The sequence below is a fragment of the Leopardus geoffroyi genome, chromosome X, assembly GCF_018350155.1.
Source record: "Leopardus geoffroyi isolate Oge1 chromosome X, O.geoffroyi_Oge1_pat1.0, whole genome shotgun sequence".
Classification (NCBI taxonomy): Eukaryota; Metazoa; Chordata; class Mammalia; order Carnivora; family Felidae; genus Leopardus; species Leopardus geoffroyi.
The window spans coordinates 115,605,056-115,632,585 of record NC_059343.1 but is presented as its reverse complement, the minus strand read 5'-3'; the positions used below and the strand labels follow the sequence as shown (position 1 = coordinate 115,632,585).

At 40.9% G+C, this 27,530-nt stretch overlaps 1 pseudogene; it reads right to left on the bottom strand.

Moving 5' to 3' along the window:
• Window positions 1–1,255: 1,255 nt before the first annotated feature.
• On the bottom strand, window positions 1,256–27,007 carry LOC123594464 (annotated as a pseudogene).
• Between the last annotated feature and the right edge of the window lie 523 nt (window positions 27,008–27,530).

Sequence of the window (27,530 nt, the reverse complement as noted above, 5' to 3'; positions counted from 1 at the left end):
AGACACTTTCATAGGCGTGTTGTGATAGCTCACTGTGTTTTAATTTGCATTTCCCTAATGGTTCGTGATGTTGAACAGCTTATAACTTACTATCTGTATATCCTCTTCAGTGAAATGTATGTTCATTGTTTGATTTCTTGTTCAATTTTAGAGTTTTTTAAAAAATGTAGATGTGAGTCCTTTCTCAGATACATGGTTTGCAAATACTGTGTCTAAGACCGTTGCTTATCTTTCCATCCTTGTAACTGAGTCGCACAGCCAAAGTTTTAAATTTTGATGTAGCTCAATTTAACATTTTTTAACGATCATACCTTTAGTGTCGCATTTAGAACTCTTCCACTAACATGAATCTTGAAGTTTTTTTTTTTTCCCGTTAAAAATATTGTGTAGTTTTACGCTTTAGATTTATTCTGGTGTTCCATTTTGAGTTAATGTTTCTTTTTTTTTTTTTTTTCAACGTTTTTATTTTTATTTTTGGGACAGAGAGAGACAGAGCATGAATGGGGGAGGGGCAGAGAGAGAGGGAGACACAGAATCGGAAACAGGCTCCAGGCTCCGAGCCATCAGCCCAGAGCCCGACGCGGGGCTCGAACTCCCGGACCGCGAGATCGTGACCTGGCTGAAGTCGGACGCTTAACCGACTGCGCCACCCAGGCGCCCCGAGTTAATGTTTCTAATGTATGAGGTTTAGGTTGATTTTTTTTTTTTTTTTTTTTTTTGCCTGTGGGTGTCTGATTCCTCTAGCACCATTTCTTAAAAAAAGAATCCTTGGGGTGTCTGGGTGGCGCAGTCGGTTAAGCGTCCGACTTCAGCCAGGTCACGATCTCGCGGTCCGTGAGTTCGAGCCCCGCGTCGGGCTCTGTGCTGACAGCTCAGAGCCTGGAGCCTGTTTCCGATTCTGTGTCTCCCTCTCTCTCTGACCCTCCCCCGTTCATGCTCTGTCTCTCTCTGTCCCAAAAATAAACGTTGAAAAAAAAAATTAAAAAAAAAAAAAGAGAATCCTTGCTTGTTGAATTGCTTGTGCGTTTTTCTTTTTTTTTTTTTTCACAAATCAGTTGAATATCTTGTTTTGGGTCGATTTCTAGGTTTCCTCTTCCATTTGATTGGCGTATGTGTGCGTTCCTCTGCCAACACCACCTGTCTTCATTATTAAAGCTGTCTAGTAAGCTTTTATATCAGGGAGAGTGATTTCTCCCACGTTTGGATTGTGTGGCAAGATTATTTTGTTGCGGGGTGGGGAGGTTACCAAATTACTTTATTTCAAGGAGTGGTACAAATGAAAGAAGTAGATGTTTTGGTACAACTTGGAGAAAAGGTAAACATAACCCCAACACGCACGCACTGCCTCACTGACCCGGGAGGTCACCCTTGAGGCAATGGGAAGACAGCCTAAGGCGTAGCTCTCCTTATCACTGTTTCCCAAGGTGTGCTTGTCATAGACACTTGGCCCTGCCAGATTCCAGAGCCCCCCGTCTCACCCAGGTTGATTATGTGGTCGCCGACTTCTTCGGTGAATTTCACCTGCTCCTTCACGTAATGCGTCTCCGTGAAGTCCCTCGGACGGGGTCGTTTTTATGAGTGGCCAGTTCGTGCAGTTCCAGGGGTGAGTGATTCACGCTCTTCTCCAAGTGTAATGCACACTCTATTCGCAGTCATATCAGGGTCTGGTTCCTTGATACCCTGAAGGAAGATTCGGGCACCTGGTTGGTTTTGCAGCTTCATCAGTTTCTCGGCATGTTCCCTCTCCTCGTGCGACTGGCGAAGAAAACGTTTGGCAGAGTTCTTCAAGGCCACGCCTTTGCGGTCAAAGTAGTAAGGCGTGGCAGGTAGACGGGGGAGGCGTAGAGCTCCAGGTTGCTGTGGTGGTTGAGGGTGGCCTCTGAGTCCTGGTGGTAGTTCTGGCACACTCGTGAGGGGGAGGCGGCCGTCAGGGCGGTGGCCGTGGACGGCCAAGGACAGGGTGCATGGCTGCGTGGTGCTGGAGTGGCTTCGGGGGCGGTGGGGAGGTTCACGGGCACCGTGAGGAGATGGCAGAGGGCTGGCTCTGAGCGGAGAGCTGGGGTGGGGGACGAGCGCCGGGTTCTGCCAACATACTATTGAAACAGGAAACTGCAGGGGCGCTTGGGTGGCTCAGTCGGTTAAGTGGCTGACTTCAGCTCAGGTCATGATCTCACAGTCTGTGAGTTCGAGCCCCGCGTCGGGCTCTGTGCTGACAGCTCAGAGCCTGGAGCCCGTTTCAGATTCTGTGTCTCCCTCTCTCTCTCTGCCCCTCCCCTGTTCATGCTCTGTCTCTCTCTGTCTCAAAAATAAATAAATGTTAAAAAAAAAAAAAAAGAAACATGAAACTGCAGTGACTCACAGTGGAGATTCAGTATTTTGAGGCAAGATTATTTGAATTATTCTAGGGCCCATAACTTTCTCTATACATTTAAAAATAACCTGTAGCTACAAAAAACTCTTGCTGGGATTTTGATGGGGATTCCATTAAACCTGTGTGTGTATTTGGAGGAATTTACATCTTCACTCTGTTGAGTTTTCCAGTCCATGTCCTGGACATGGTATGGACACATATGTCCATTTCTTTAGATCTTTGATTTCTTTCATCAGCATTTTGTAATTGTTAGCATACAGGTCTTCTTTTTTTTCTTTTTTCTTTTTTTTTTTTTCAACGTTTATTTATTTTTGGGACAGAGAGAGACAGAGCATGAACGGGGGAGGGGCAGAGAGAGAGGGAGACACAGAATCGGAAACAGGCTCCAGGCTCTGAGCCGTCAGCCCAGAGCCCGACGCGGGGCTCGAACTCACGGACCGCGAGATCATGACCTGGCTAAAGTCGGACGCTTAACCGACTGCGCCACCCAGGCGCCCCAGCATACAGGTCTTCTGTATCAACTTATCCTTGAACAAGACACTTTGAACTGCATAGGTCTGCTTATGTGCAGTTTTTTTTTTTTTTTTTAGTAGACCCACAATATTACATTAGTTTCAGGTGTACACCATAGCGATTTGACGAGTTTATACATTATGCTGTGTTCAATTCAAGTGAAGCTACCATATTTCCTGATATGTTGCCGTCACGGTACCATTGACTATATTCCGTACGTTGTGCCTTTTATTCCCATGACTTATTCATTCCATAACTAGAAGTCTGTATCTCCTACTCTCCTTTACCCATTTTGCCCAACCCCAAACCTCTTCCTCTCTGGCAACCATCAGTTTGTTCTCTGTATTTATAGGTCTGATGTTGCTTCCTGTCTATTCATTTTTTTTTTTTTTTAGGTTTCACTTATGAGTGAAATAATATGGTATTTGTCTTTCTCTGTCTCACTTATTTCACTTAGCATAATAGCCTCTAGGTCCATCCATGTTGTCTCAAATGGCACAATCTCATCCTTTTTTATGGTTGCATCATATTCCATCATACATATGGCCACATCTTCCTTATCCATTTGTCTATTGAAGGACACTTAGATTGCTTCCATATCTTGGCTATTGTAAATAATGCTTCAGTAAACATAGGGGTACATATATCTTTTCAAATTAGTGTTTTCATCTTCTTTCGGTAAATACCCAATAGTGGAATTATTGGGTCATATCATATTTCTGTTTTTAATTTTTTGAGGGTCCTCCACACTGTTATCCATATTGAGTCTATCAATCTACCTTCTCACCAACAGTTCCTTTTCCTTTAAATCCTTGCCAAAACTTGTTGTTTCTTGTCTTTTTGAGTTTTGGCCATTGTAAGACAGGCAAAGTGATATCTCATTTTTTTTTTAAGTAGATTCTAAGTAGACTCCCAGCATGACCTGACTTGAACTCATGACCCTGAGATCAAGACCTGAGCTAAGATCAAGAGTTGGATGCTTAACTGACTGAGCCACCCAGGCGCCCCTCATTGTGGTTTTTGATTTGCATTTCTCTGATGATTAGTGATGTCGAGCATCTCTCCATGTGTATATTGGCCATCTGTATGTCTTCCTTGAAAAAATGTCTATTCCAGTCCTCTGCCCATTTTTTAATCAGATTTTTTTCATGTTGACTATAAATTCTTTATATATTATAGATATTAACACCTTGTCAGGTACATCATTTGCAATATCCTCTCCCGTTCAGTAGGTTGTCAGTAGTTTTTGTTTTCTTGATGGTTTCCTTTGATGTGCAAAAGCTTTTTATTTTGAAGTAGTCTCAGTAATTACATTTTGCTTTTGTTTTCCTTGCCTCAGGAGACGCATCTAGAAAAATGTTGCTGTGGCCAGTGTCAGAGAAATTACTGACTGTTCTCTTGTAGCATTCTTATGGTTTCAGGTCTCACATTTAAGTCTTTAATCCACTTTTTTACAAGCTTATTTATTTTTGAGAGAGAAGGGAGGAAGGGGCAGAGAGAGAGGGCGAGAGAGAGAATCCCAACTAGGCTCTGCCCTGGCAGAGCCTGACGTGGGGCCTGAACTCATGAACCAGGAAATCATGACCTGAGCCAAAATCTAGAGTCGGATACTTAACCAACTGAGCCATTCAGGTGCCTGTAGGTGTTTAATCCATTTTGAGTTTATTGTTGTGTAGGGTGTTAAAAAGGTGGTCTAGTTTCGTTTACATGTAGCTGTCCAGTTTTCCCAGCACAGTTTATTGCAGATACTGTCTTTTCTCCATTGTATATTCTTGCCTCTTCTGTCATAGAGTTTTTAAAAAATTTCATTTATTTATTTTGAGAGAGAGAAAGAGAATGAGTGGGGGAGGGCTAGAGAGAGAGGAAGACAGAGGATCTGAAGTGGGCTCTGTGCTGACAGCAGAGAACCTGAAGTGGTGCTTGAACTCATGAACCGTGAGATCAGGACCTGAGCCCAAGTCAGATGCTTAACCAACCGAGCCACCAGGCGCCCCTCCTCTGTCATAGACTAATTGACCATATAATTGTGGGTTTATTTTGAAGCTCTTTATTCTTTTCCATTGATCTGTGTCTGTTTTTTTTTGCCAGGACCATACTGTTTTGATTACTACAGCTTTGTAATATATCTTGAAATCTGAGAGTGTAATACCTCCAGCCTTGTTCTTCTTTCTCCAGATTGCTTTGACTCTTTGGGATCTTTTGTGGTTCCATACAAATTTTGGTATTATTTGTTCTAGGTAGGTGAAAAATGCTATTGGTATTTTCATAGAGATTGCATGGAATCTGCAGACTGGTTTGGGTAATATGGACATTTTAACAATTGCCAATATTCTTCCAATCCATGGTGGACTATCTTTCCATTTGTTTGCATCATCTTCAGTTTCTTTCCTCAGTGTTTTATAGTTTTCTGAGTTACAGGTCTTTCGCCTCTTTGGTTAAGTTTATTTCTAAGTATTTTCTTCTTTTTAGTGCAATTGTAAATGGTGGTGTTTTCTTAATGTCTCTTTCTGCTACTTTGTTATACGTAGATTTTTTTTGATAGTACTTTAAATATATTTTCTTTTTTATGACTTGCTTATTTAAAAAAAATTTTTTTTAACGTTTATTCGTTTTTTCGATAGAGACAGAGCGTGAGTGGGGGTGGGACAGAGAGAGAGGGAGACAGAATCTGAAGCAGGCTCCATCCAGGCTCTGACCTGACAGCACAGAGCCTGACGCGGGGCTCAGACTCACAGTCTGTGAGATCATGACCTGAGCTGAAGTCGAACGCTTAACCGACTGAGCCACCCAGGCGCCCCTTTTATGATTTGCTTATTAATATTTTCTTTCCTTTAGCTTATTTTGTTGTAAGAATACAATATGTAAGAAAACATACACAATATGTGTTATCCCACTGCTTATGTTGTTGGTAAGGCTTCCAGTCAACAGGTTATTGGTAGTTAAGTTTTGGGGGACTCAAAAGTTATACAAGGATTTTGATTACTACAGTTTTGTAGTATATCTTGAAATCTGGGATTGTGATACTTCCAGCCTTGTTGTTCTTTCTCAAGATTGTTTTGGCTATTTAGGGTTGGCGCCCCTAAGCCCCGTGTTGTCAAGGATCAACTGTACACGTTTCGGTAGGTGTAAATCTATGTATTTCATTTTATTTAGAGTAATTTTAAATATTGCATTTTTAATATCTGGCTTTGCATATTCATTCTTAGCAAACAGGAATGCAGTTTATTTTTGCACATTAATTTTCTATCTTCTGACCTTGATGAAATCACTCCTGGTTCTAGGAGTTTATTTTTCTTTTTGTAGATTGCTTGACGTGTTCTATGATAAAATCTGCAATTTCATATTATTTGCAGAGTTATAATTTTGTTTCTTCATTTCCAGTCTGTATGCCTATGTATATGTACATACATCTATATCTATATCTATATCTATATCTCCTACTGTAATTGCTAGAACTCTCAGTACTGTGTTAAATCACAGTGGTGAGAAAAAAATCCTTGTCTTGGGGCACCTGGGTAGCTCAGTGGGTTAAGCATCCGACTCTTGGTTTTGGCTCAGGTCATCGTCTCACAGTTGATGGGTTCGAGCCTCCCATTGGGCTCAGGGCTAACAGCACAGAGCCTGCTTGGGATTCTCTGTCTCCCTTTCTCTCTGCCCCTCCATCACTCGCATGCACGTGCATGTGCTCACTCTCTCTCAAAAATAGACAGATACTGTATATTTTCACTCTTATGTGGATCCTGAGAAACTTAACAGAATACCACGGGGGAGGGGAAGGAGGAAAAAAAAGTTAGAGAGGGAGGGAGGCAAACCATAAGAGACTAAAACTGAGAACAAACTGAGGGTTGATGGGCGGGTGGGGGAGAGGGGAAAGTGGGTGATGGGCATGGAGGAGGGCACCTGTTGGGATGAGCACTGGGTGTTGTAGGGAAACCAATTTGACAAATTTCATATTCAAAAATATATAAATAAATAAGAATTAAAATAAATAAACTTTAAAAAAAATAAAAAAAATCCTTATCTTAAACCAAGAAACAGATTGTTAACTGTAGAGAACAAACTGGTGGTTACTAGAGGGAGGAAGGGGGGATGGGTGAAATAGGTGATGAGGATTAAAGAGTATGCTTATCATGATGAGCACTGACTAATATGTAGAATTATTGAATCACTGTATTGGACACCTGAAACTAATAAAGCACTATGTTAACTATACTGAAATTAAAATGAAAAAGCTTTAGTTAAAAAAAAATCTTTGTCTTGTTCCTGATCTTAGTGGGGAAGTATTCAGTCTTTCTACAATAAGTACAATGTGAGATGTAGGCTTTTTCTAGATGTTCTTTATTGAGTTGAGGGTAATACTCCTCTTTCCTGAGCCAAGATTTTTTTTTTTTTTTTAAATCCTGAATGTGTACTGGATTTTGTCATACTTTTTGTCAGTTGATAGGATCATAGCATTTTCCTTTTTTATCTTGTTGATAATGTGGATTATAGTGATTGACTATCAAATGCTGAACCAGCCTTGTATACCTAGGAAAATCCCACTTGGTCATAAAATATATACACACACACACACACACACACACACACACACACACATACACACATACACACACATATACATATAACATATATGTTATGTGTATATACATATATATGTTATGTTATATGTATATGTATATACATATATATGTATATACATATACATATATACACATATGATAAATTTAGTTGACTATTGTTGAGGATTTTTGCATGTAATTTCATTAATAATATTGGTCTTTTCTTCTTTTGTACTTTGGTTTTGGTTTATGGTAATAATGGCCTCCTAAAATGAGTTGGGAAATGCTTCCTCATTTGTATGTTCTGGAACAGTTTATGTTCCGGCATGAATGCATTCTTTGTATGTTTGGTAGAATTCACCAGTGAAGCAGTGTGGTTCTGGAGAATTCTTTTTGGGGAACTTTTTGATTACAAATTCAGTTTCTTTCGTGGTGGTAAGGCTATTCAACTTGCTCATCTTGTTTGAGTTTTGCTGGTTTGTTGTTTTCAAGGAATTTGTCTATTTCTTTAACTTGTTGAATTTATGGGCATAAAGTTGTTTGTAGTATTGTGTTCCCTTATTATTTTTGACGGTCGCAGGATCGGTAGTAGCAGACTCTATTTTATTCCTGATACTGGTGATTTGTTTCTTCTCTTTTTCTCTTCTCAGTGTTGCTATAGGTTTATCAATTTTACTGATTTTTCCAAACAACCACCTTTTTGTTTAATTAATTTTCTCTATTGTTTTGCTGTTAATTTCATTGATCCCTGCTCTGATATTTAGTATTTCCTTCCTTCTGCTCGCTTTGTTTTCTTCTTCCTTGTGTTTTCTTGAGATAGGAAAGTAGATTGTTTACTTGAAATCTTCTTTCATTGGAATGTGATCATTACTGCTATAAATTTCTCTCTTGGCACCGCCTTGGCTGCATCCCCCCAAGTTGATGTGTTATGTGTTTTTTTATTCAGTTTGTTGTACTTTTGCATTTCCCTTGAGACTCCCTCTTTGGCACACAGCTTACTTAAAAGGGAGCTGTTTGGTTCTCATGTGTTTAGATATTTTCCTGTTGGCTTTCTCTTACTGATGTCTAGCTTGATTCCATTATTGTCAGAGAATACGCTGTATAATTTAAAGTTTTAAAATTTGTTTTATGGCCGAGAATATGGTCTATATTTGTAGATATTCCACGGTTCTTGAAAAAACTGGGTATTCAGCTGTTGGGTGGAGTGTTCTTTGCATGTCAGTTAACTCCTGTCGGTTGAGTGTAGTGTTCATGTGATCTGTGTTGCCGATTTTTTGTCTAGCACTCCTGTCGCTTGCTTGGAGGTGGGTGTTGAAGTCCTCAACTATAATTTTGGATTTGACAACTAATCTTTTCAGCTTGATCAGTTTTAGCTTCGTGTGTTTTGAGGCTCTGCCTTTTGGTGTACACATTTAGGATCTTTATGATTTCCTGGTGGATTAATCCTTTTAGCATTGAATGTCCTTCTTCACTGCCAGTTTTTCCTTTGCTCTGATGTTTACTATCTTTTCTTTTCTTTTTTTTTTTTTAAGTAAACCCTTCTCCCAACGTGGAACTCGAACTCATGGCCCTGGGATCAAGCGTCCCATGCTTTAGCAACTGAGCCACCCGGGCACCCTATTTAGAATTTTTATGTGTATCTTATTGTGTCATTGTTGTAGCTGTTGCTCCGGGTTTCACAATATGCATATGTGACTTATTACAGTCTACTGGCATTGGCGTTTTAATACTTCAAATGAAGTATGAAGCCTTACCTTGATTTTGGTTCCTTCTCCTTCCCCACTTTCAAATGTCATTGCCTTGATAGTCAGATGATATTAGTTCTTTTGTTTTAAATATCAAACATGATTTGTGAAACTCATGAGGAGAGGGATAAGCCTAATGAATATGTATGTATGCTTTTTCCATTGCTTCATCTTTCTATCCATTGCTTCCCATCCAATTCTTTTATCGTTTGCTTCTCTTTTAAAAACTTCCTTTATGGTCTTCAAGCTATACTACAAAGGCGTAATCATCAAGACGGTATGGTGCTGGTACAAGAACAGACACTCAGATCAAGGGAACAGAATAGAGAACCCAGAAATGGACCCACAAATGTATGGCCAACTCATCTTTGACAAAGCAGGAAAGAATATCCAATGGAATAAACACAGTCTCTTCAGCAAGTGGTGCTGGGAAAACTGGACAGGGACACGCAGAAGAATGAACCTGGACCACTTTCTCACACCATACACAAAAATAAACTCAAAATGGATGAAAGACCTAAACATAAGACAGGAAGCCATCAGAATCCTCGAGGAGAAAGCAGGCAAAAACCTCTTTGACCTTGGCCGCAGCAACTTCTTACTCAACACGTCTCTGGAGACAAGGGAAAGAAAAGCAAAAATGAACTATTGGGACCTCATCAAAATAAAGAGCTTCTGCACAGCGAGGAAACAATCAGCCAAACTAAAAGGCACCTGACAGAATGGGAGAAGATATTTGCAAATGACATATCAGATAAAAGGGTTAGTGTCCAAAACCTATAAAGAACTTATCAAACTCAACACCCAAAAAACAAATAATCCAGTGAAGACATGGGCAAAAGACATGAATAGACACTTCTCCAAAGAAGACATCCAGATGGCCAACTGACACATGAAAAAATGCTCAACAGTCTCATCATCAGGGAAATACAAATCAAAACCACAATGAGATACCACCTCACACCTGTCAGAATGGCTAACATTAACAATTCAGGCAACAACAGGTGTTGACGAGGATGTGGAGAAAGAGGATCTCTTTTGCATTGTTGGTGGGAATGCAAACTGGTGCGGCCACTCTGGAAAACAGCATGGAGGTTCCTCAAAAAATTAAAAATAGAAATACCCTACAACCCAGCAATTGCACTACTAGGCATTTATCCAAGGGATACAGGTGTGCTGTTTCGAAGGGGCACAGGCACCCCCATGTTTATAGCAGCACTATCGACAATAGCCAAAGTATGGAAAGAGCCCAAATGTCCATCGATGGATGAATGCATAAAGAAGTGGTATATATATTCAATGGAGTATTACTCGGCAATCAAAAAGAATGAAATCTTGCTATCTGCATCTACGTGGATGGAACTGGAGGGTATTATGCTAAGTGAGATTAGTCAGAGAAAGACAAACATCATATGACTTCACTCATATGAGGACTTTAAGAGACAAAACAGATGAACATAAGGGAAGGGAAACAAAAATAATATAAAAACAGGGAGGGAGACAAAACAGAAGAGACTCATAAATGTGGAGAATAAACACAGCATTACTGGAGGGGTGGTGGGAGGGGGGATGGGCTAAATGGGGAAGGGGCATTAAAGGAATCTACTCCTGAAATCATTGTTGCACTAGATGCTAACTAACTTGGATATAAATGAAAAAAATAAATGAAAATTAAAAAAAAAATCAAGTTCACCTAAAGAGTATGTATAAATAAGTAAATACATACATACATACATACATACTTGCTGTAGCCATTTTTTAAAGATAGGTCTCCTGATAGTAAAGTCTTTCCATTTTCCTTTGTCTGACAATGACGTTACTTCTTTCCTGAAGGATAATTTCACTATATAGAATATAGACATAGATATAGAATTTGTGGTTGACATTTCTTTTCCAGGACTTGAAAAAATGTTGCGCCATTTCCTTCTGGCCTCCGTGTTTCAGAGGAGAAGTCTACTGTCATTCAAATTGCCCCCGTTCTGTAGATAATGTGCCAAAAAAACCTGGCAGCCATCAAGATTTTTTTCTTCGTCTTTAGCTCTCAGAAGTTTAGTTGTGATGTATTTTGGCGTGAGTTCCTTTGGCTTTGTACTGTTTGGGGTTCATTCAACATCTTGAATCTGTAACTTTGCTTCTTTTGCCAAAATTGGGAGAATTTCAGCTATTGTGTCTTTGGCCCCACTTTCTTTTTCCTCTGCATCTGGGATTCTGATGACATGAATGTTGCATCTATTTTAGTGTCCTACAGGTCTCTGAGTCTCTCTTCATTAGTCTGTATTTTCTCTCTTATCAAGTAAATTCTGTTCAGTGTTTGGTGAGTTCTACTGCATTCTCTTTGAATTTGCTGAGTCTGTCCTCTGTCATCTCCACTGTGCTGTTGAACCCATCTGGAGATGTGTTTTTTTTGTTTTTAGTTTATTGTGTTTTTCTTTAGCTTTATAATTTCCATTTTCTTCTTTTTTTTTATAACCTCTACTTTTTTGCTGAGGTTTTCTAATTAGAAAATTTAAAATTAAAAAATATTTTTTTTAATGTTTATTTTTTGAGAGAGAGAGAGAGGGAGAGAGAGAGCGCATGAACAGGGAAGGGGCAGAGAGAGAGGGAGACACAGAATCTGAAGCAGACTCCAGGCTCTGAGCTGTCAGCACAGAGCCCGATCATGACCTGAGCCGAAGTCAGACGCTTAACCATCTGAGACACCCAGGCACCCTGAGGTTTTCTACTTTTTAAAATTTTTTTGAGCTAATCTGTATTTGGCTGTTAAAACATTTTTATGATGGCTGCTTTAATATTCTTGTCAGATAATTTCAACCTGTGATTCATTTCAGTGTTGTTATCACTTGATTGTCTTTTCTTTATTTTTTTTTAATTTTTTTTAATGTTTATTGATTTTTGAGAGAGAGGGAGAGAGAGACAGAGCTCGAGAAGGGAAGGGCCAGAGAGAGAGGGAGACACAGAATCTGAAGCAGGCTCCAGGCCCTGAGCTGTCAGCACAGAGCCTGACGCGGGGCTCGGACTCACTAATCGTGAGATCATGACCTGAGCCAAAGTTGGACCCTTAACTGACTGAGCCACCCAGGCGCCCCTTGATTGTCTTTTCTTATTCAAGTTGTGATTTTCCTGGTTCTTTGTGTAATGATTGGTTTTCATTTGTTTTCTGGACCTTTTATCCAGTATGTTAGTAGACTCTGGGTCCTGTTCAGTAGGCAGTCAGCTGTTAGGCCTAGCCCACATGTTCTGGTTAATTTTTCTGGGCTGTGATTCCAATACCAATTTAACATTCAGATCCTTTGTAATATTATTTTGGTAATTAAAGTTTCAAGTCAGTTGGTGTTATAATATAGAGATTATCTGGGTGGGCCTGACTCAATCAGGTATGTCCTTTAAAAGCAGAGAGTTTTCTCTAGTTGCTAGCAAAAGGAGAAGTCATATTCAAAGTACGTGACAGATTCAATGAAGTATTCATAGCTTTGAAGATTGGTGGGGGTGGGGGTGCATGTGGAAGGACCAAAGAGTGTTCTCTAGGTAGGAGCTGGGAGCCATTTCTGGCTGAGACCCAGCAAGAAATCAGGGATTTCTGGGGCGCCTGGGTGGCTTAGTTGGTTAAGCATCTGACTCTTGATTTTGGCTCAGGTCATGATGTCTTGGTTTGTGAGACTGAGCCCTGTGTCAGACTCCACGCTGACAGCATGGAGCCTGCTTGGGGCTCGCTCGTGCCCTCTCTCTCTCTCTCTCTCTCCCCCCCTCTCTCCCTCTCTGCCCCTCCCCTGCTCGTGCTCTGTCTCTCTCAAAATAAATAAAGAAATTTGAAAAAGAAATCAGGGATTTCAGTCCTATAGCCAAATGAAATTTAATTCTGTCAACAACCTTAATGCGTCTGAAAGTGGATTATGCCCTAGAGCCTTCAGATAGGAGCCTAATTGGCTGACACCTTGACTTTGGCCTTGTGAGACTTGAGATTGCTTGTACTTCTGTTTACTGAACTGTGATATAATAAAGGGATATTGTTTTAAGCCACTAAGTTAATGGCAGTTTGTTTTGTGACAATAGAAAACTAACACTCCATTAGTATTTCATTTGTGATAAACATTGCTTTTTCATGAAGTTCTTTTTGAACTATTGGTACCTCTGGGAGGGTAAACATTCCATTTTGAGAACATTAATTTGAGTTTATAAAAACTTTATCGTTTTAGCTTTTATTTTTTAGTGTATGATATATCTTTTTTTTAAATTTTTTTTTAACGTTTCTTTATTTTTGAGAGAGACAGAGACAGAATGTGAGTGGGTTAGGAGCAGAGAGAGAGGGAGACACAGAATCCGAAGCAGGCTTCAGGCTCCGAGCTGTCAGCACAGAGCCCGACGCGGGGCTCGAACTCACCAGCTGTGAGATCATGACCAGAGCTTAAGTCGAACGCTGAACCGACTGAGCCACCCAGGCATCCCGTGATACATCTTTTTAAAAAAAAGATTTTATTTTTAATCTCTACGCCCAGCGTGAGGCTTGAGCTCACAACCCTGAGATCAAGAATCGCATGCTCTGCTGACTAATCCAGCCAGGTGCCCCTATGATATATCTTGAAAAGATTTTGTGTATGAAGTGAGGTTAATATTTCAGGTTAATTTTTTGTTCTTTACAAATAGGGATTTTTGGGGCACCTGGCTGGCTCAGATAGTTAAGCATCCAACTTTGGCCCAGGTCATGATCTCACGGTTTGTGAGTTCGAGCCCCGTGTCGGGCTCTGTGCTGACAGCTCAGAGCCTGGAGCCTGCTTCCGATTCTGTGTCTCCCTCTCTCTCTGCCCCTCCCCTGCTTGCATTCTCTCTCTCTCTCAAAAATAAACGTTAAAATTAAAAAAATATATATGTATTTTTTTTCCAGTACTATTGATTGATAAGACTATCTTTTCCCCCTTCTTATTATCTTGTTACCTTTGTCAGAAATCAGTTGACTCTGTACATATGAGTTTGTTATTGAGCTGTCAATTCTGTTTGCATATATTTGAATGTATACAAATGCGTGTGTATTACATATCTCATTGTTTTTCTTAAATTTTTTAATTCAGTGCCTTCATATTAAGATTCATTTTTATTTCTATGCTCTTATCTGGTCTGATGCTTCCAACTGTTGCCTGATGTGCATATACCATATTTTTTTCCCTAACATCTCTCCTAGGTATTGACATCTAGATGGCTCAAAACACCTTACTTCCAGATACTGCCACAACCCCTCTGGAATAATGGGATAATTTATTTGGGATATATATTCAGGAGCAGAATGTCTGGGTCTTAGGATATACATATTCCTGATCTAATTGCTGCCAGATTTTTCTTCAGATTGGCTCCACCAATCTACACTCCCACCAGCAGTGCGTGTAGATTTCTATACTGCATATTGATGCCAATTCTTGGCATTATTCTCCTTTATAATTTTTGATAGTTTAATAGAGAAAGTGCTATCTATTGTTTTAATTGGTGTTTTCCTTATTACTATGAATTAGAACATATCTCTTTGTGCTTTTCAGACTGTTGGGTTTCCTCTTTTGTAAATTGCCTGCTTATAATCATTGCCCACTTTTGTACTAGAATTATAAAATTGAAGGCTTTTCCGAATGTTCTAGATATTAATCCATTATCAGCTTTAGACATTGCAAATAATGTTTTCCATTCTGTCACATGTCAACTGACTTTGTGATTCTCTTATGCTTTGTTGAATTGAAGTCCTCAATTTGAATTTGTTAATTTCATCAGTTTTTGTTTTATAATCTCTGGGTTTTTTTTAAGGTTTGTTTGAGACATACTTCCTTGCCCCCGGGTCATAAGACTATTCTTTTACATTTTTATACTAACTTTATAGCTTTGTCTTTGGCATCTAAACTTCTAATCTTTAAGTCGACAATTTGGTAACAGGATTGATGAACGTATAGGGAAAGTATACTCACATACACTATTGGTAGGAATAGAGTTCTGGAGGTCATTTAGGCCTTTTCAGAAGCCTCAAAAATGCGTATTTTTGACATAGAAATTAAGGAGGTAATTATAAGTGTACAAAAAAACTGGTCTCAAAGGATATATTTTGCAGTTATTGTGATAGCGAACTATTGAAAACAATCCAAATATCAAATATCCAACAATGAGAATTTTGGTACCAATTAAACAATTGACTGTTGAGCTATTAACATCATGTACTTTGCCAGAATAGCCAAAACGGTAGGGAGTTGCTGTTTAACGGGTATGAAGTTTTAGTTATGCATGATGAATAAGTCCTAGAGTTCTGCTCTATATTGTTAGGCCTATAATTAAAATAAATAAATAAATAAAAGGAACAAAGTTGGAGAACTTGTGCTTCCTCTTTTAAAAATTTACTACAAGGCTATAGTAATCAAGACAATATAGTACTGGCATAAGGATAGACAGACTGTATTAGTTTCCTATTACTGCTGTAACAAATTGCCACAATTTCAGTGGCTCTAAAAAAAAAATTTATTATCTTATGCTTTTGGAGGTCACGAATTCAAAATCAGTCTCACGAGGCTAAAGTCAAAGTGTTTTTGGGGCTGGTTGTGTCTGTAAGCTCAGAGAGGCCAATTTATTTCCTTGGCATTTTCAGCTTCTAGAGCCTGCCTACATTACTGGCTCATAGCTCCTTCCTTGCGTTAATTTCGGTCTCTTGTTTCCATAGTCATTGCCTCCTACTGACTATGATCCTGTTGTCTCTTACAGGGATCCTTGTAATTACATTATGCCCACTAGATGGTCCTATGAAATCTTCCCATCTCAAGACCTTAATTACATCTACAAAGTCCCTTTGGCTCTATAAGGCAACATATTCATAGTTTCTGGGGATTAGGATGTGGGCGTATTTTGGGGGCCATTATTCAGCCTCCCGTACAGAACAGTGGATTAGAACTGAGAGTCCATAAATTCTCAAATTTATGGTTATTGATTTTGACAGGGGTATCAAGACAATTCAGTGGGTCAAAGAACGGTCTTTTTAACAAATGGTGCTAGGGCAATTGGATATGCACATGCAAAAGAATGAATCCCTGCCTTGTGTTATATAAAAAAAAAATAACTCAAAAATGGATCATAGAACTAAATGTAAGAATGAAAATTACAAACCTCTTAGAAGAAAACTTCGGCATAAATTTTCATGAAACTGTATTAGGCAATACTTTCTTAGGACACCTGAAGCATACGTGCACAAAAACAAAGGAAACAATTGATAAATTGAATCTCATCAAAATTTTTGCATCAGAAAGCACTAGCAGAGAATGAAAGTACAACCTACAGGGGCACCTGGGTGACTCAGTGGCTGAGCATCTGATGCTTGATTTCGGCCCAGGTCACAATCCCAGGGTAGTGGGATCAAGCCCGTGTTGGGGTCCATGCTGAGTGTGGAGCTTGCTTGAAGTTCTCTCTCCCTCCCTTCCTCTCCCTGTCTCTCTCTCTCTCTCTCCCCTCCCCCCACCCCTCCACTTCATGTTCTCTCTCTGTCTCCAAAAAAACTACAACACACAGGAGAAAAATTTTGCAAGTTATATTTGATAAGGGACTTTTTATTTTATTTATTTTTTTAATGTTTATTTATTCTTGAGAGAGAGAAAGAACATGAGCAGGGGAGGGTTAGAGAGAGAGGGAAACACAGAATCTGAAGTAGGTTCTAGGCTCCGAGCTGTCAGCACAGAGCCTGCTGCAAGGCTCAAATTTACGAACCACGAGATTATGACCTGAGCTGAAGTCGGACACTTAACTGACTGAGCCACCCAGGCACCCTGATAAGGGACTTTTTAAGCAGAATATATAAATGATTTTTACAATTCAGCAATAAAAATACAACCCAATTTAAAATTGGCAAAATATCTGATCAGATATTTCTGCAAAGAAGATATTACAAGTGACCAGAAAACACATGAAAAGACGTTCACATTAGTCATTAGGGAAATGCAAATCAAAACTGCAATTAAAATTTTTTTTTTTTTCAAAACCACAATTAGAGACTACTTAAAACCCACTAGGATGGCTATAATCAACAAAATGGAAAATAAATTCATGGAAGATGTGGAGAAATTGGAATCCTCATACATCGCTCTTGGTGATGTAATATGGTGCAGCTGCTGTGGAAAATAATTTGTTGATTTCTGAAGAAGTTAGAGTTCTACTTCTAGGTATGTACTGAAGAGAAATTAAAACTTATGCCCACACAAAAGCGTGTACGTAAATGTTAATGGCAGTGTTATTCATAATAGCAAAAAAGTGGAAACAACTCAAGTGCCCATCAACATGTGAATGGATAAGCCAAATATGGTATAGCCCTGTGAGAGAATATTATTCAGCCATAAGTGGGAGTTAGGGACTGATCCATGCAACGACTTGGATGAATCTTGAAAACATTGTGCCAACTGACAGAAGCCTGTCACAAAAGGCCACGTTTTGTATGATTCCATTTATATGAAATGTCCAGAATAGGTAAATCCATAGAGACAGAAAGTAGATTAGTTGGTTACTGAGGGCTTTGGAACGGGGTTGAGGGGAAATGGGATGGGTACAGAGTTTCTTTTGGTGGTGATTAAAATGTTTTAAAATTAATTTTACATGGTTCCACAACTCTGTGAATGTAATAAAAACCATTAAATTGTATGCTTTCTTTAGCCATATACTTGGATTCCTTTCTCTGTTTTTCTCTGTTCTTTGCATATCTGTAACCAGTTTCTGATTTTTGTTTTCCATTAGATTTATGTATAACGTCTTAGACATATATCAGTCAATATTAAGTTGATGGTTGTTTATGTTTGATTTTACTCTCATCCTTTCCCCACATTTTAGGTATATGGTGTCATACTTTATACTTTTTGTGTGTGTGAATCCCCTGACTGATTTTTATAGGTACTTATTTTAACTGCTTTTGTGCTTCCTACTTTTCTTGCTCCTATTTGTGATCTTTCCTTTCCACTCAAAGAATCCCCTTTAGCATTTCTTGTAGGACTGCTTTAGTGGTGATGAATTCCTTGAATTTTTGTTTGCACGGGAAACTCATTATCTCTCCTATTCTGAATGATAGCCTTGCTGGATAGACTATTCTTGGTTGCAAGTTTTTTTTTCTTTCAGCATTTCGTATGTATCATGCCACTCCCATCAGACCTACAGAATTTCTGCTGAAAAATCAGCTGATAGCCTTATGGGGTTTCCCTTGTATGCACCTGTTTTCTCTTGTTGCTTTTAAATTTCTCTTATCACACACAAAAAAATAAATTTCTCTTATCACTACCTTTTACTGTTTCAATTACTATGTCTTGGTGTGGACCTCCTTGAGTTGATTTTGTTGGGCCCTTTCCGTGCCTCCCAGATCTGGATTTTTCTTTCACTCCCCACATTCGGGAAGTTTTCAGCTATTATTTCTTCAAGTTATTCAAATTATTTCTTCAAATTCTTCAAATTATTTTTCTGCCACCTTTTCTCTCTCTTCTCCTCGATCCCTATAATGCATATTTTATTTTCAATGTTTTTCATTTATTCGATGTTTTTTCATTTATTATCGTTTTTTCTATTATCCAGCTTAATTGCTTTCCATTCCTCCGTCCTCCAGTTTGCCAATCCATTCTTTTGCTTCCTCTAGTCTACTGTTTTTTCTCTCTAGTGTATTTTTCATTTCAGTTTTTGAGTTCTTCATCTCTGATTGGTTTTTTTTTTTTTTTTTTAATCTTTTCTGGCTCTTTTTTGAAAGTCTCACTGAAGTCTTCTACTCTTTTCTCAACTCCAGTGCGTGTCTTTAACAGCATTAGTTTAAATTCCCTATCAGGCATGTGCCTTATCTCCATTTTGTTTAACTATCTTGCTGTGATTTTTGTCCCGTTCTTTCATTTGGGACCTGTTTGTTGTGCTGTCTCTTTAAGGGTGGGGACTCCGTTTCCTCTCACCCTCTTGGCTCTCCCAGAGCTAAGCCAGCTGATTTTCAAAGTTCCAGGTGTTAAGCTCTGCTGATTATAAGAACTCATGAAATTATGCCCCTCTGGTATTCAAAGCCAAATGTTACAGGGATTCATCTTCCTCGTGTGGGTTCCCCGTGCCTAGGTTGCCTGGTGTGCGGGTCTGTTTCTCTCTCCTGCGGCTGCCATGTCCCTCCCTCCTGTGGATAGTCCCATGGATCCGTTTCGCCTCTGACTGCCTCTCCACCCTTGCTACCCTCTTCGATGTGGCCTCTTCTCTACATTTAGCTGTGGAGGGTCTGTTCTGCCAGTCTTCAGGTTTTGTGGGTTATTTACACTGATGTGGGTGTTATCTAAGTGTATTCTTGGGACAAGGGTGAGCTTAGGATCCTCCTACTCAACCATCTTCTCTGGAAGTCGATTACCCCAAAGTTTTCAAACTGTATTTTGCTTGGGCTAGGTTGTAGGTTTTTATTTTTCCTTTTTCCTTATTTATGATTTAATTTTTTTTTGTAATGAGCGTGTATTTTTTTAAGAATAAAACTCCTGAAGCTTATGTCCTCAGTTACAGTGGTGCTCAGGAAGTAGAAGAGTCCATAAAATCTCAGCTTTTCCCCTGTCACCTCTGCTCTGGAGCCATTGTGAGGGGAGATAAACTTTGCATCATTGATATGACAGAATGAACCAGCTTCTTTCCTACAGCGCATTGGAAGAATTGAGGGGATAAGAGGCACATTGTGGTGTTCCTATTTCTTTTGAGGTAAACCCTCAGAACAGCAGGCGTAGCCACAATCAAATGTAAGCACCCAAAACACCTAAAGCTGAATGGAAATTAATTTTAAAACGCCTGTTATTTTCCGATGAAATTCCCCACATCTTTGTTAATTTGCATTAGTACAAGTGACATAGTATTTGGCATTTGTTTGTAAGTTGTTTCATTTTTGTATATTTGGTGTCTCTGAGCAGCTTGCGAGTTTTTCAAGGGCATGGGATCTTGGCTTTTATTCCTGTTCTTCTCTCCTAGAGCCCAGTAATGGTGCTTTGCACCCAGCAAGGACACAGCCCATGGAAAATGAAATGGTTACGTTGGCAGAAACCGGGAGACTTTAATCAACTATCCCTACTATCTATTTGTAGCCAGAAAGAGTTTTTGTTTTTTATTCTAAACTTTTGAGGGGGGGTTGCAGAGGAAGAGGGAGAGAAAGAATCTTAAGCAGGCTCCACACCCAGCATGGAACCTGACTCAGGGCTCGATCTCACAACTGTGAGATCATGACCTTGGCTGAAATCAAGAGTTGGATGCTTAACTGCCTGAGCCACCCAGGCGCCCCTGTGTATTTTATTCTAAAACTAAAGTTTTTATTTTTGGCAAGGGGTCCTCACCATCTAACTGTCTTTTAATTAACAAATGAAATGCTCTTTTGGCATATGTTTTAGAGCGAGTCTATCTTGTAATATTAGAAATTTATTTTTGTGCAACAGGTTACCACAAACTTAATGGCTTAAAACAACACGCACTTATTTCAAAGTTTTTGTGGGTCGGAAGTCTAGGCCTACCTTAGCTGGGTCCTCTTTTTGGGGTCTTACGAGGTGATTGTCAAGGTCCCAAGCATGCCGTGCAGTCTTTTGGAGACTTAACTGGGGAAGAATCTGCTTTCATGTTCACTCGGGTGGTTGCGGTTCAGTCTCCTGGGGTTTTGAAGACCGAGGGCCCCCTGGCCTTAGGTTGACTGGCAGCTGCCGTCAGGTCATAGAGGCCACCCCCAGTTCCTTCCTATGTATGTTTCCCCAATATGGCCACTTACTTTAAGCCAGCAAGGAGTCTCTGAAGCCAGGCCGCTAACAAAATGAAGTTTGTACAGCGTAACCTAATCGCAGGAGTGACGTCTCATCACTTTGGCCATTTGTATTATTTAGAAACAAGTCACGTGTCCCAGCCGTGGTCTGGATGAAGGTGTTAGACAAGAAGGTGGACACTAAGAGGAGGGCATCATGGAGATCCTTATGATTTATTTATCAGCCATACTTTGTGAATTATTTTAATTTTTTAAATGTTCATTTATTTTTGAGAGACTGTGTGTGTGCGTGCTCACATGTGAGTGGGGTAGGGGCGGGGGACAGAGGATCCCAAGCAGGCTGACAGCAGAGAGCCTAACGTGGGGCTCAAACTCATGAACTGTGAGATCATGACCTGAGCCAAAGTTGGACACTTAACCAACTGAGCCACCCAGATGCCCCTGTGATTTTTTATATTTATATTTATATTTATATTTATATTTATATTTATATTTATATTTATATTTATATTTATTTATATTTTAGAGACAGAGCATGAGCAGAGGAGGGGCAGAGAGAGAGAGGGAGACACAGAATCCAAAGCAGGCTCCAGGCTTTGGGCTGTCAGCACAGAGCCCGATGCGGGGCTCGAACTTATGCACCGTGAGATCATGACCTGAGCTGATGTCGGCTGCTTAACCGACTGAGCCACCCAGGCGCCGCCCTACCCCCCGTGATTTATTTTAAAGTACGTACCAGAAATGTATGCTGTGCTAGGTTAGACATTTTATGATCATTTTATGTATTTTTAAATAACTGACATGAGTATTTGATTTCCTGTAACCACACTCACTGCTGAAGTACACGAGTCTGTGCTTAGTTGGTAGTCCAGAAAGCTCCATTTCAGTGACTTGTCAGGCAACATTTCCTAGGACTTGCCGATGCTAAAGACCAAAGCTCAGTTGTGGGAACCATATTTATGGAGAACTGCGTACAAATTATGTCATCTACCCATTCCTACGGAAAGGCTACAGCTTTTCTCTAAGCCAGACCTTTGCGGATCTGCCTCCCTGGGTCCGATCACTCTGCCTCCCTCTAGAAGTGCTTTGGCGGGACTGTGCTTTGGCCTGAAATCAGCAGCCTGTAGCGAGCGATCCAGTAGGAAACAGCCCTGTGAAAGGTGTTACTACAGATGGTGTAATGTCACGTCTGGTCTTGACACCAGGAATACTTGCGCTTCTCTTGTCTGCCTTATTTCCTGGAGGCATTGTAGATCACGTAACTACTTTTCTTCCTTCACACTCGCCGATTTTGTAGCTTGCTGTTAGCAAGTCTTCCAGACTTTCAGTAGACATTTTGCGTACTAACTTTACTCCTGGCTTTGTTTTTACCTTTCGGCCTTTTTTTTTTTTCCCTTAAACCTGGCCCTGATTTCTTTACCTTTTATCTTAGTTATAGTTTTTAGTGTATCACGAAATAGAAAATAAAGTATATCATATTATATATGTAGTAAGCTACCTAAACTTCTACATATAGTAAGCTACCTGTTGGTAACGAGGAGAATAGCCAACTCGTTTGAATGTCACCGAAGTCTCAAGGTGAACATTATAGCTGTGCCCATAGAAGCCAAAGCATTTTTCTTTTTTAAGTTAAAAAAAATTATTTGTTAACATTTTTTTAAAATTTATTTTGAGAGGGAGCAAGTGAGCACGTGCCAGGGGAGGGGCAGGGAGAGCGAGAATCCCAGGCAGATTCCGTGCCGTCCACAAAGAGCCTGACTTGGGGCTCAATCTCAAGAGTCGGACGTGTAACTGACTGAGCCACCCAGGTGCCCCCAACGTATTTTTCTGAAATGGAAGGGCAGATGTCATGCTGAGCCTTTTGAACCTACACAAGCTACTGGTATGTTCAGTAGTGAGTCAGAAAGATTGTTCTTTTGTGGCAGTCACTTGCCTTGGCTAATGGGGGTGCCAGTCTAAACGGCTAGGTGCAGAAGAGTTAGCAGGCATTAAGTTGTGGTACTGGGGGCTCATCTTAAAAGAAACTAGAACTGGTACAACGCAAGGAGAAGGGGTGAAAACAGCGACGTGGAGGGACTCTAACGGGAATGTTTATTCCTCAGCAATCTTACTTGCTGTAGGGCCGCCTAGGTGGCTCAGTTGGTTAAGCATTTGACTTCGGCTCAGATCATGATCCCACAGTTCGTGAGTTTGAGCCCCGCATCAGGCTCTGTGCCGACAGCTCAGAGCCTGAGCCTGCTTCAGATTCCGTGTCTTCTTCTCTCTCTCTGCCCCTCCCCTCCTTACGTTCTGCCTCTCTCTCTCTCAAAAATAAAACGCTTAAAAAATTAAAAAAAAAAAAAAAGTATCTTATTTGCCCTCGAGTTCAGGCTTTTTGTAGGGACGATTCTTATAGTGTTGGTCCCCCTCTCTCAGTCATCCCTGTCAGTCCAGGCCTGTACACAAGCCACGGTCAAACAGGTTTGGGAAGCTGTACACAGAGGCAGTGTATGGGCAGGATTTTCTATGGGGCCAGATTGATCGAAAAGGGTGCTATCGTGCAAGTTATCGGCCTATGCGAGAGGGAGAGAGGATAGAAACATTCGGTCAGAAGGGAAGCCACGTTTGTTGGGATGAGATTATCTGTCCATCCGAGAGGGTGATTTAAAGTTGGAATGGCCAGGGGGCCCTGGTTCAGTCAGTTAAGCATCCAACCCTTGATTTCGGGTCAGGTCGTGATCTCACTATTTGTGAGATCAAGCTCTGTATCGGGCTGTGCGCTGATCGCAGGGAGCCTGCCTGGGAATCTGTCTCGCTCTCTCTCTCGCTGCCCCTCCCCCTCTTGTGCTCTCCCTTTCTCTCTCTCAAAATAAATAACCTTAAAAAAAAGTTGGGGTGGTGAGGGGCCAGTGGAAGGAAGTGAGAGTGAGGAAAAAGGTATGGATTGAGCGCAGGGGGGCAGTTGAGGAAATGAGTTTGTGCACACTGGGAGTGTGTCAGATTGTGGCAGGGCCAGCTTGTTAAAGCACTATAAAGGGCTGTGCCCTGTTTCTTCCTGGGAAAAGGCCAATTAAAAACTTTCTAGGAGTCGACAGTTGTGGCACGTTACCATTAAGATGGAGTTAGCCGTTAAATTAATTTCTGACTCTGCTTGCCTGCCATCTGCATGGTCTCTCTGTGGCCAAAATGGAGCCTCAAAAAATGGTTTGTTCAAATGTCACCATATGCTTTCTTCCAGTAATCCTGACCCTAGAGAAGAACTGTTGAAGCAGTTATCATTGTCAAGTGAATAAAACTGAGAAATAATACCACATTCAAATAAAAATAGCACTTTTTTTCAGGACTAACGTTGGAAAAAGCAAAGCTAAAAAAAAAAAAATCTTTCCAATTTCTTTCCATTCCCTGACTTCTTTCAAGATGCCTGACATCATTCTTATTGCCTGGAACTGTCACTAGGATTTAAGGGGTTAGTGTATACGATTTGTTTGGTTTAGTTTTTAAATTTAAGGAGTGATAAGGTAATATAAAAATTCTTTTGCCCATTCCTTATTAAAATATAAAGCAAGAAGGAAGCCTATCACTGAACACCTATTAGGTGCCAGGATCTTTTATACACTAACCCCTTAAATCCTAGGGACAGTTCCAGGCAATAGGAATGATGTTTGTTACGGATGGGGGAAATTGACACTCTGTAGTCATACAGGTTCTGTAGCTTGTCCAAGGTCACACAGATGTGAATTGGGGGAGCCACAATTCAAATCCAGAACTTCCTCATTTCAGAACCCTGTGGCTAGCTACTATGTTGGCACCTACCTCTTAGAGTTGTCAGGATTAAATAAGACAATCAGTGTAAGGTACTCAGCAGAGTAATATACATAAATAGCTCAATAAAGGGAAACTGCCGAGTAATATACATAAATAGCTCAATAAGGGGAAACTGCCATAACCACCAGCAGCAGCAGCAGCACTATTCTGATTTCCAAGTAGTTGAGATTAGCTAGAATACGGGATGTGTGAACAACTCGCTACGGAGTCTGAATCATTAAGATGTATTTAACCATGTCAGTGATACTCCCTGAACGTGAACCATATACCAGAGCTTTTTCTCACGTTCTTATTCTCTTTTCATCCCAACGACATTGTAATGCTGGTAGTTCGGCTCTCCATACTTTACATAAGGCAGACTGGGCCTGAGAGTGATGAGGCAACTTGCTGAAAGTCACATCTAGAAAATGGTAGAATCAGAACTTGGCTCCAGGTTTGTCTAATTCCCAAGCCTAAGCTTTTTGTGCTGCACCTGCGTGCCTCTCTGTAATTATGTCCAAATCACTGCGGTTATTTCTGTACCTCACCCGCAGTTGTACTGTACAAATAGTACCCTCCGTGTATTAGGCCATAATTTATGTGAATCCATTCACAGATCCCACTAAAGAGGGTTGGGTTGTGATCACAAATTTCCAAGGACCATAATAACTTTTGTTGCGACTGACTGATTTGTTCAGTTTTTCTGAAATGTGACATCATCAGTTGAAAGAAATCGGAGAGCATTAAATGCTCTGATTAAGTCTTCGTCATTCACGAGTTCTGATCTCTGTGGCTTCAAAATGGGCTCAGAGGATGGTTCAGAATTTAATGCAGACCCAGCTCTCAGAGCATGCCTCGGGTTCAAAGGGATCCATCAAAGGGTGGTCCTGGGAAACGCCCCCATTACACTTTCACGGTCGAGATAACTCCGAGTTTTGAATAGTGCGGCCTGTGAAAGGGAAACCGTTACAATCGACTCATAAAGAAGAACTTTTGAGTAAAAACAGTTGGTGACTATCCTTTTCTTCACCAAAGCCTATGGAATGAGAATGATGATTAAATATGCAAAGAATACTAAAAGTAATTAACAGACTGCTCTGTATTGTAGAGGTTGAAAAAAACAATGACTGAACATAGTGTTGGAGCAACTGAGTTACTAGGTGTGAGACTTCTCCTCCCAGGTTTGTTTAAGCCATCCACAAAATAAATAACCCTCATGCTGCAGTGTATCTGGGAAATAATTACTGCTGTCAGATGAGCTCTTGGTCAGCAAGACAAGCCAGCATGCTCAGAAGATGAGGGCCCAAAGAGCCAGCCTGCGCAGAGCTGGGCCAGAGAATCTCACGCCAAAGATGATGATCTCTAGGGGCGTTGCCGGTACAATTTCATCTTCTCCTTTTCTCTTCGCTCTGCGCTTTGCCTAGCTCAGGGAGAGAAAGCCTCCAGAATTATTCCTCCGTCGGTTTCCCCTGAAACAGTCTCTTGCATTTCTGCAAGAGAAACAGACACAAGAAGTCATGGGGGGGATGTGTTAGGGATCGTTGTGCCGATTTTTAGAGATGAATTTGTGTTGCAGGGTATAACGGTGGGGCAGAGAATTCTTCCATTTCCATATATCACATTCTGCAGGGAAACCGTATTGTTTCCCTCAGTTCAATAAACTACTGAGTATTCTCGCTGCCCAGAGACAACTCTGGTTGTCAGTCTCTGCCTTCTCCGTACTGGAGCCTATGGACTCAGCCCCAACCAGCCCTGAGGGAGAAGGGATGTTAAGAAGTCCCATCCTCACCGTTAGATGAGGTCTGGACCTACTTCTGTTAACACGTTTATATCCATTATGCCTGAGGTGAACACCTCCTCCCCCAACCAGGCCGTGTGGCTGGGCTGGTGCCTCATTTTCCCCCACCTAGCCCACCGGTTCTCCACTCTCCCATAACCACCTACTGAGCTATATTCTCCGGTACCCATTCTCTCCCTGGAACCTGGAGCTGGTGGCCCTTATAATCGCAGCAGCTTATCACTTCTCAGCCTTTTGGCTAAGATCAAGTGTAAGCTTAGCTGCTCACTTTCCAATTCTGAAATACTGATCAGTGCTGCCAGCTGCCTGGGCCTATGGACACTGGCCCCTCTGGAGAGTCCTAGTTCCCCGTGAGCCTTTGGGTTATGTATAGTGGACCGTTGACTACTTTGTTCAGAGACCGGACCTTTGCCTGTTTACAGCTTTCTTCCCCACTGGCTCACCGGAGAGGTCTTGTGTGGCCCCCGTCTGAACTTGCACTGCTTTTACATCACTGTGCATCGATGGATACTTGACCATCTCCGTGATGTGATGGAGGCATTTTAGTATCGTGGAAAGGACAGGAAAAGAGCGATTTAAAAAAATTTGTTTTAATGTTTATTTTTGAGAGAGAGAGAGCATGAGCAGGGGAGGGGCAGAGAGAGAAGGAGACACAGAATCCGAAGCAGGCTCCAGGCTCCAAGCTATCAGCACGGAGCCCCACGCGGGGCTCGAACTCACGAACTGTGAGATCATGACCTGAGCCGAAGTCGGCCGCTTGACCGACTGAGCCACCCAGGCGCCCCAAGAGTGATTTTTCTAATTATGCTTAGCAACCGTCTTTAAGGACCTTTCGTGTGAGTGGAAACAGCTTCTCTTACGTATCATCTACTGAGAGGTCTCATAACTTTGGGTGCGTCTGTGAATTCAAGGCAGACTGTTGGGGCAGCAGACAGAGGTGCAAAGCTGCAGCTCCGTTACTGTGTAGGACCTTGGGAAAGATGCATCACTCTACTGGATCTTAGCTTCCTCATCCGTAAAAATGGTGGTGATGATGGATACA